Here is an 8,931-nt window from a genome sequence, read left to right as displayed (position 1 = left end):
CGTGCCTTTCTCCTGCCTCAGCCTCCCGAGTAGCTGGGACTACAGGCGCCCGCCACCACACCTGGCTAATTTTTTTGTGTTTTTAGTAGAGACAGGGTTTCACCATGTTAGCCAGGATGATCTCGATCTCCTGATTAATGATCTGCCCGCCTTGGCCTCCCAAAGTGCTGGGATTACAGGTGTGAGCCACTGCATCCGGCCTAGTGGCTCACACCATCTGGATGAATAGGAAGATGCCTACCTCATGCCATCCCCTCAGTTCCAAGCCCCAGAGCAGGAGTACAGGCCTGGGGAGGCTCTGTTGAGGAATTAGAGTCGAAAACCAGCTGGACAGACCTTGAGCCCAGGCACAGCCCTTCTTCCATTCAACATAGCAACTGCTCGGCTCTGCCCAGGAAGCAGGAGAAACAGGTTTATGGAAATGAACTCGGCCCCAGTGTGGCTCCATCCCGTTGGAGGCATTGAAGCTACGAAACTGTTTATTCCTCAGCCTCTATCCGCCTCCCCTGCCATCCCTCTACCGGCTCCAACATTTTACTTTAAAAAAAAAAAACAAACAAACACAGATTTCTGCCCAGATTCACAGAAAGAGGATAAACTTTCCGGAAAGCCTGTGTTCCTACTCTGCTGGACAAAGTGACTTTACTAAAAACTCTCTCCAAACATGGCTTCTCAAACTACAGACCAGAAATCTAAGTTCAGGTATTGGGTATTTCACTAGGCTAGCCAGAGATAGGTGACAGCTCTGCCTTTCATCAGACAGCTGATTTGGGAGCCATTCTTTTGATCCGTCAGAAAATATTCAGTGGGCAACTGATATCTGCCAGTCCTAGTACATGGAGAACTTACCAGAGTTATTGATCCTTTACTTGAACTTTAAACAATCTGTTCCTCACTGTATTATTATCACCTGTTTATTTGGCTGTCATTCATAGACTATGAGCTCCTTGAAGTCAAGGGCTCTGTCTTTTCATCTCTGTACCCTAAATGCCATACAGCCTGGCACATAGTAGTCAATAAATATCCACGAGGGAGAGACAGACATACAAACCAACAAATACCACACCACATAGGGTCCTAATAGTTCCAAGTAATAAAGTAATGGCTCCCAAATCAGCTGTCTGATGAAAGGCAGAGCTGTCACCTATCTCTGGCTAGCCTAGTGAAATACCCAATACCTGAACTTAGATTTCTGGTCTGTAGTTTGAGAAGCCATGTTTGGAGAGAGTTTTTAGTAAAGTCACTTTGTCCAGCAGAGTAGGAACACAGGCTTTCCGGAAAGTTTATCCTCTTTCTGTGAATCTGGGCAGAAATCTGTGTTTGTTTGTTTTTTTTTTTTAAAGTAAAATGTTGGAGCCGGTAGAGGGATGGCAGGGGAGGCGGATAGAGGCTGAGGAATAAACAGTTTCGTAGCTTCAATGCCTCCAACGGGATGGAGCCACACTGGGGCCGAGTTCATTTCCATAAACCTGTTTCTCCTGCTTCCTGGGCAGAGCCGAGCAGTTGCTATGTTGAATGGAAGAAGGGCTGTGCCTGGGCTCAAGGTCTGTCCAGCTGGTTTTCGACTCTAATTCCTCAACAGAGCCTCCCCAGGCCTGTACTCCTGCTCTGGGGCTTGGAACTGAGGGGATGGCATGAGGTAGGCATCTTCCTATTCATCCAGATGGTGCCTTTCATGTCTGTAACCCCGCAACCCAACACAGAACATGATGCAGGAGAGGAGGTCTTAAGTGAATATTTATTGAATAAATGACTTAATTAATAAAGCCTGGGTAGAAGGCTTTTTTCACTTGTGATACTGTCCCTTTTTGTTCTTCAAGTGGGAGGTACAAAACACATTTATCAAGCACTTACTGGTTGGCAGACACAGCAGCCTTATAAAGGGGGTATTAGTACTCCCATTTTATAGATGAAAAATATGGGGATTGGGATACTTATAGACAACTACTTGGGATATTTATTAACAACTACTGCCTGGTAAGGTCAAATTCAGGTTCACCTGTCTTCAAAGCTTGTGATCAACATCGTGGCACTTTGCTCAGGGGGAGAGTCCACACTCACTTAGAATACCAAACTGATGAGGAGATTCCACAGAGAATCTTTGAAGAAAGAACAAACTCTGAAGCCTGAGCCAGCAAATATAAATATTTTTTAATTAAAAAAGTTTTTAACTGACATGTGAAACTGTGTATTTACAGTGTACAACATGATGTTTTGAAGTATAAATACATTGCAGAATGAGTAAATCTAGCCAGTTAACATACATATCACCTCACATAATTATCATTTTGGTGGTGAGAACACTTTACATCCATTCTCCTGACATCTTTCAAGCATATAATATATTATTAACCACACTTATCATGCTGTACAACGAATCTCTTAACTTATTCCTGCTATCTAACTTGGATTTTTGTATCCTTTGACCAACATCTCCCTAACTACCCTTGCCCCCTGCCAACGACTCTAGACCCTGATAGCCGCTTTTATACTGTCCGCTTTTATGAGATCAGTTTTTTTAGATTCCACATGAGTGAGCTTATACAGTATTTGTCTTTCTGTGCCTGGCTTATTTCACTTACAATGTGCTGTAGATACAACCATGTTGTCACAAATGACAGGCTTTCCTCTTCTTCTTCTTTTTTTTAAATGGTTGAATAGTATTGTGTATATATATATCACATTTTCTTTATCCATTCATCAGTAGACACAGGTTGATTCCCTGTCCTGACTATTGTGAATAATACAGCTATGAACATGGGAGTGCAGGTATGTCTCTGACATGCTGATTTCATTTTCTTTGGAAATACAGTAGTCCCCCTGCATCCAAGGTTTTGCTTTTCAAGTTTTTAGTTACTCACGGCCTGAAAATATTAAGAGATTTTGTAGGGGGTGGAGGGAGGAAGACAGAGAGAGCAAGCGAGCACAGAGGCTGCATTCATGTTGCTTTTATTACAGTATATTCTTATTGTTCTATTTTATTATTAGTTATTGTTAATCTCTTACTTTGCCTAATTTACAAATTAAACTTTATCATAGCTATGTATGCATAGGAAAAATGTTGTATATATAGGGTTTGGTACTATCCACTGTTTCAGGCATCTTGGCATGTACCCTCCATGAATAAGGGGGGACTATTGTATGCTCAGTATTTGAATTGCTGGATCAAGTGCAAATCTTTAATTAATACAGCCACAGCCGAGTTGAGATTCTCCCCAGCAACTAGGAAAATGGGTCTGCATCACCTCTCAGGCACTGAGGAGACCAATTGGGCAAGATCTTCAAAAGCTAATGATGGGGACCAGAGCAAAGTTAGGAGTGTGGTGAGAATACAGTGGCTTAGCCATGCAGTGCGATGGCTGGGTACAGAAATGCTAGCTATTGAAATTGGTTTTTCTCAGTCAATGAGAATATCTACTTGGGGCTATTTGCTTTTGTGGCTAATTAAAAATGGTCCCAGGTCAAATTCTATCTGGAAAGTTGGCCATTGAGTACCAAAATGATACTTTAAGTAAATGTAGTAAGCTCTGAAGGGAGCTAACATCCCTGAAACTGACTCTTACCACATGCTGGCTCTGTCTTCAAGGTTCTCAGGGTTGCTGTGGTTTTATTTGTCATTTTAGGAAAGGGAAGAGGGAATTAATTGGATATTTCCTTCCCCATGCAAGGAAAAGGAACATTACTTATTTTTTCTCTTCAAGTCAATTAAAAGACAAATCATGGCTGGAAGACTTTGATACTGAGATGCAGATTCCAGAATCTACTTGTCTAATATCTTATTTTTCCCATTTTCAAAGTTGGGGATGCAGCTGGAAGTCACAGACCCTAGAGCTCACCTGGACTCTAGCACTAATAGACTGGGCAATCCTAGGCCCTTCCTGGCTTTCAGGGCTAGACTTAATGAGATTTAAGAACACCAAATTACTACTGTAGCCCCATGCTTCTTGAAGCTAGTGAAGGGTGACAGCATCCCCCAAACACTACTAATGCTGAAAGGAGGAGCAATCACGGTCCCTCGGTGGACAGGCCTTGGGACTTTAGGAATATCCAAAGAGAGGGAACTGATGCAAGATGCTACAACCTTAGAGTCAGAGAGGGAAATGATGCTTATCTTAATGAGCAGCTCAGCTGGAGGGGCTCTGATGGTCTTGGGTGGAAATGGGAGGCAGGGGGTTGAGATCTCAGCTATAGGAGCCTGGGAGGTGGGTGACTGCTCTTTGCTCATTCCAGGTGCTGCAGTATGTCCGGCCTTTTGAGGTCTGTTGTGGGCAGTGACTCAAGTCTCCCAGATGGAAGGCAGGCTGCTGAGCTGGGTGTGCAGCAGGTACAGAAGCTGAAGCCCGGAGCCCTATCAGTGGAGTGGCTTTTTAGTTCATGAACGGTTTCCTTACCTTAATTGGCTCTCTAGGGCCCTGGGAGTAGCACTGGCACTCCAGAACAGGACCCATTACTGGGAGAGCAATTCCCCTGGTAATGGAAAGGAGGAAGGCTGTGTTTTGGGGGAGGTGCTTGCTGCTGCCAGTGCTGCTTGGAAGGCTATAGCTAGAACAGATTTGCTGAGGGAGGGAGTTCGAGATGGCTGTGATGGATGGATGAGATCTTCGAGGGGCCTCTTGTCTGCTGGAACTTTCTGATTTAAGGGGGAGCAGTTAAGGTTGAGTGCTGTGGAGGCCAGGAGGCAGGGAATGCCCTTAAACTCCAACCCCTCGCTGCATAGATGAAGCATCAGGAGTCCAGGAAGGGCTAGGATCCTGCTGAAAACCACATGATCGGTCACTTGCAGAGCCAGGAAAAAAATCCAACTCCCTTGCCTGACAGTCCAGGGCTTTCCTGGACTTGAGAGACAGTAGAAACTACAGAACCAGAATAGGATGCTGCCCTTGGTTCCCCAACTGTCTCTCTCTCTCCAGGCCCAGCTGGAAAAGGGATCAGTGGCTTAGCATGGAGCATGTCAGTGCATCATTTTTTGCACTGACTCTTAAGATTTGGGATGAAAATAGACAGAGGTGCTGCCTGGGTCAGTGAGGGTCTATCAAATGAAACGAGCCCAGACTTCATCCTACCTGTACTTTTTGAATTATACTGTGGGTACTTTCTTGGCACAGAAAGCCTGTTTCACAGCCAGGTGGTTCCTAGGAGCATGGGCTCTGAAGGCTGTGGATCATGCATCCATCTCCAGCCCCAGCCAGTCACCTGGCTTTCATAGCCAGATTCTGACTCTTGGCTCAGGTCGGCTGTCTGGCTCTTCCTCACAGTCCCTGGATATCTGCCTGACCTCAGCTTATTCCCTATTCTTTCCAATAGTGATATTTTTCCTGACCTCAGTTCACTTATTGCCACTGTGGTTATGCTCTAGCTTTGACCCTGATCACTCCCTCTGACTCTGGGACTGCACTTCTAGCTACCCAAAGGCTTCCAGTTGCTTGCAGTTTAAAACGGATACTTAGCGTGGCCTCCAAGTCTTTTCTTAATCTGGTTCCAAACTAATGTTATAGCCTCATCTGTCATTTATATGTTCTAGACTTACAAGACTTTCCAAAGAGGTCTCACACTTTCATATCTGTAATTCTCCATTTATAATGTTCCTTCCTTCTGAAATGCCTTTTCTTGCTTGAAACATCCTACACAAACTTGAAGGTCCAGCTCAGATGCAACCCAGTTATCAGAACTAGAGTTCACAAAGATGGACGTGGGCTTGGAAACAAGCAAAATCCCCTTAATCAGAATTAAACCCCAAAGGGTGAGGCTAGCACAATTTAAGGAGCTGTTGCTTTAGGCCAGATGTCATAAACTTTCTGCACAGGGCTAGATAGTAAATATTTTAGGCTTTGTGGGTCATATGGTCTCTGTTCCAACTACACAGCTCTACCATTGTAGCAGAAAAGCGGAAGGCAGCCATAGACAATGTGGAAATGAATGGGCATTACTGTATTCTTTATTTACAAGAACAGGCAGTCTATGGCTTTCTGACCCCTGGTTTAGGTTCTGTCTGGGGAAACTGGGTGGTTTGAATCTGTGGGTGACACCAAGTAGGAATAACTGTGCAGGAACCAGGCAGAGTCAGAAAAATGTGCAAGGGACTCCCAGGTAGGGAATAGTGTTAGGATGAGGCACATGGAGGGGAGGGGAGGGCAAATATTAGAAACAGGAGGGAGTTAATTTTGGCTGGAATATGGAATGCTTGAAAGAGAGAAGTATGGATTCTGTTCAGAAAGGAAACTTAGGGCCAAATTGTGAAGGATCTTGATTAAGCTATTCTGTGGACAGTGGGGAGCCATTGAAAGTTTTTGATCAGTATAATATGGTTACATCTGTACGTTGGAATATGATCAAAGTCATTCTGACTGGTTGTGGTGGCTCACACTTGTAATCGCAGCACTTGAGGAGGCCAAGAGGGGAGGATCTCTTGAGGTCAGGAGTTCAAGACCAGCCTGGGCAACAGAGTAAGTCCCTGTCTCTCCAAAAAATAGAAAATGAAAAATAAATTAGCTGGGTGCACACCTGTAGTCCTAGCTGCTTGGGAGGCTGAGGCTGCAGTGAGCCATGATCATGCCACCACACTCCAGCCCGAGTGACAGAATGAAATGCTGTCTCAAAATAAACAAACAAACAAACAAAAAAAAGACAAACAACAAAACAAAGACAAAAAACAAAGACAAAAAACAAATTCATGCTGGCCCAGTGAGAAGAACGACTGGAGGAGATAGGACTGGATACAGGAAGACCTGCTGTACTACTGCAGTTGTCCAGGCCATTGGTTCCTGATTGCTGGGCTTTGAACCAGTGCTGGTCTGAATGCCTAAGAATTGTTTGTGATGCTTGCTAAAAATACAGATTCCCAGTCCCACATCCACACACAAGAGATTTGGGTTTGGTAGATTCAGGATTTCTAACAAGCTCTCCAGATTTGGGCATCACTGGTCCAGGCAAGGCAGAATGAGGCCTGATCTTAAGAGGGCAAGGATGCCAGAGAAAGGAAGGCATAGATAACATGGGATTTGGCCACTGCTGTCTTCCTCCTGTTACCTACCTCTGTTCGTGACAGCCCTCCACTTGACTCTTTGTTCTTCACACACTACCACTAGCCCCAACATCCTAATTTGCTTGTGTCCTGTCAGTTCTCTTTGAAATGAGTCTTCTGTTGCTTTTTTCCATTTCTACCCTCATTTAGGGTCCCATTAATGCTCAACTACCCTGACCTTCCTGTGTCCAGTCCATCAAGATAATCACAAAGCCCAGCTCAGTCACTCTCCAGAAGCTTTTTGGGCTGCCTTTTATTTTAGGATGAAGGTCAAGCTCCTGAGCTTAGCATTCAGTTTCCTCTAGGAGCTTACTCTCCTGCCAGTCTTTCCAGGCATATCCCTGCCACTCCCCCACATCTGGTTGCTCTGTGCTTTTGAAATTATGCTGTACTTGTAGCCTTGCCCCATCCTATGTCTCCTCCAGTCAACCCTGTTCATCCTTCCCTTTTTCCCTCCCTGCTTGTATGTGACTGGATCTTCCTGGTGGGTAGAGTTAACTGCCAAGGGAGACCCCCCCAGGACCTTTTTGCATCATAAATGTGTGTCTTCTCCATCCGAAGTCCTAATCCTCTGCTTGTGACGGACAGTTGGTCACTATGGCAACTGACTGTGACGTCACAGGATAAGGACTTCAGGTGAAGTGGCAGGAGCAGGTGAGTATGTAGGAGACAGATTTCAATGTCTGTTGAAGGCCCCCCCACACCCTCCTTCAGTGCCGGGGGCATGGAGGGATATCTTGGGCTCCTGCTGTTTTTTAAAATGATGCGGTGAGAGTGTGTGCCTGGCATCTGCGTGCTGCAGCAGTGTGGGGCTGACAGAGTGTGTCAACTTGAGCTCTGGCTGTGCAGGCACCGCTGCTGCGTGAGCCTGTTATTCCATTCTGGATTGCTATTTTGATACCCAGATTGCATCATTCTTCCTACGTATAAACAGGGGGTCCCCAGGGCCCTGCAGCTACTCACTTCTCCACCAACACTGTTGTTGTGATGAGCTCTATTTAAATGAGCTGCCGGATCGGGGCAGGTTCCAGCCACACATGAGCACTGTCATTTTGGGGAACATGGAGGGCTGATGGATTTTTGGATGGAGTCCTAAAAGGCTGAGAGTGCTGTCTCCCGAGCTGTGCAGAGAGCGACAGAGCTAGTTCCTGAAAGTTGAAAATGTCGTTTTCTTCCTTCTGAGCTTCTATTCCAAGGCACCCAGAGGATTAGGAAGGAGATGCAGCTAGGAAGAGAGTCGCCTCTTTGAGGTCTCCCTCTCGCTGTTCAGTTTGGGAAAATTGCTGCAGAGCCTTCGAGATAAACAGAAACAGGAGGAGTCAACCAAGCTCTTTCCTACAGGAGTATCTCAGGTGAGCTAGAGAAATGCAGCCCTGGCTGAGGATGCATCAGAGAAAGGAGAGGATCCAGGCTGCTCCCCTTACCCTATCCAGTATCCATTCCCCGAGGCTTAGGCCTTGCAGCCCGGCTGGCTGCAGCATGCAGGGTGGGTGTTCCTGGGCGCTTGGTAAGCACCATCCTCTGGACCTGTGGTGGTCTCACCTGTTGCTCCTCTGACTTCTATCCCAGGTGTTGCTCTAATCACGGCATCAGGGCCACAGGTAAGCCTGCTGGCAGCTGGGGCAGAAGCAGCAGTCACTTTAGGGGTGACTTGGATAAAAATTTGTCTTTCTAGTAGGGACTGGGTATTTGGGGATGGGGTGCAACATGTTTCTTGAAGGTGGTGCTGCTCTGAGTGGTGAGTTGGAGGAAGCCTTCAGGGACTGTGTGGTGGGGGCCTTAGCTGGTGCTAAGTAGACTGGGGCTGCCCAGGGGTGGGAGGGCAGAACTGTTAGTGAGGATGTCCAGCCTGCCAGAGGGTACAACTAGAGCGTTTTTTCTCATTGCTTAGCATCTGACAGAGGCATAGG

At 46.0% G+C, this 8,931-nt stretch overlaps 1 protein-coding gene across 1 annotated transcript in view; it reads left to right on the top strand.

Annotated features, from left to right (window-relative positions):
* The first annotated feature begins 7,689 nt into the window (after positions 1–7,689).
* The window catches only part of TRIM66 (tripartite motif containing 66), a 46,918-nt gene continuing 45,676 nt past the window's right edge, over positions 7,690–8,931 (top strand). Inside the window, exon 1 of the mRNA XM_011947589.1 lies at positions 7,690–7,789. The gene's annotated coding sequence lies outside the window, so the exon portion shown is untranslated. The remainder of the gene's footprint in view (positions 7,790–8,931) is intronic.

The sequence above is a fragment of the Colobus angolensis genome, unplaced genomic scaffold, assembly GCF_000951035.1.
Source record: "Colobus angolensis palliatus isolate OR3802 unplaced genomic scaffold, Cang.pa_1.0 Scaffold269, whole genome shotgun sequence".
Taxonomy (NCBI): domain Eukaryota; kingdom Metazoa; phylum Chordata; class Mammalia; order Primates; family Cercopithecidae; genus Colobus; species Colobus angolensis.
The sequence above is the reverse complement of the archived record's forward strand: the minus strand, read 5'-3'. Positions and strand labels throughout refer to the sequence as shown.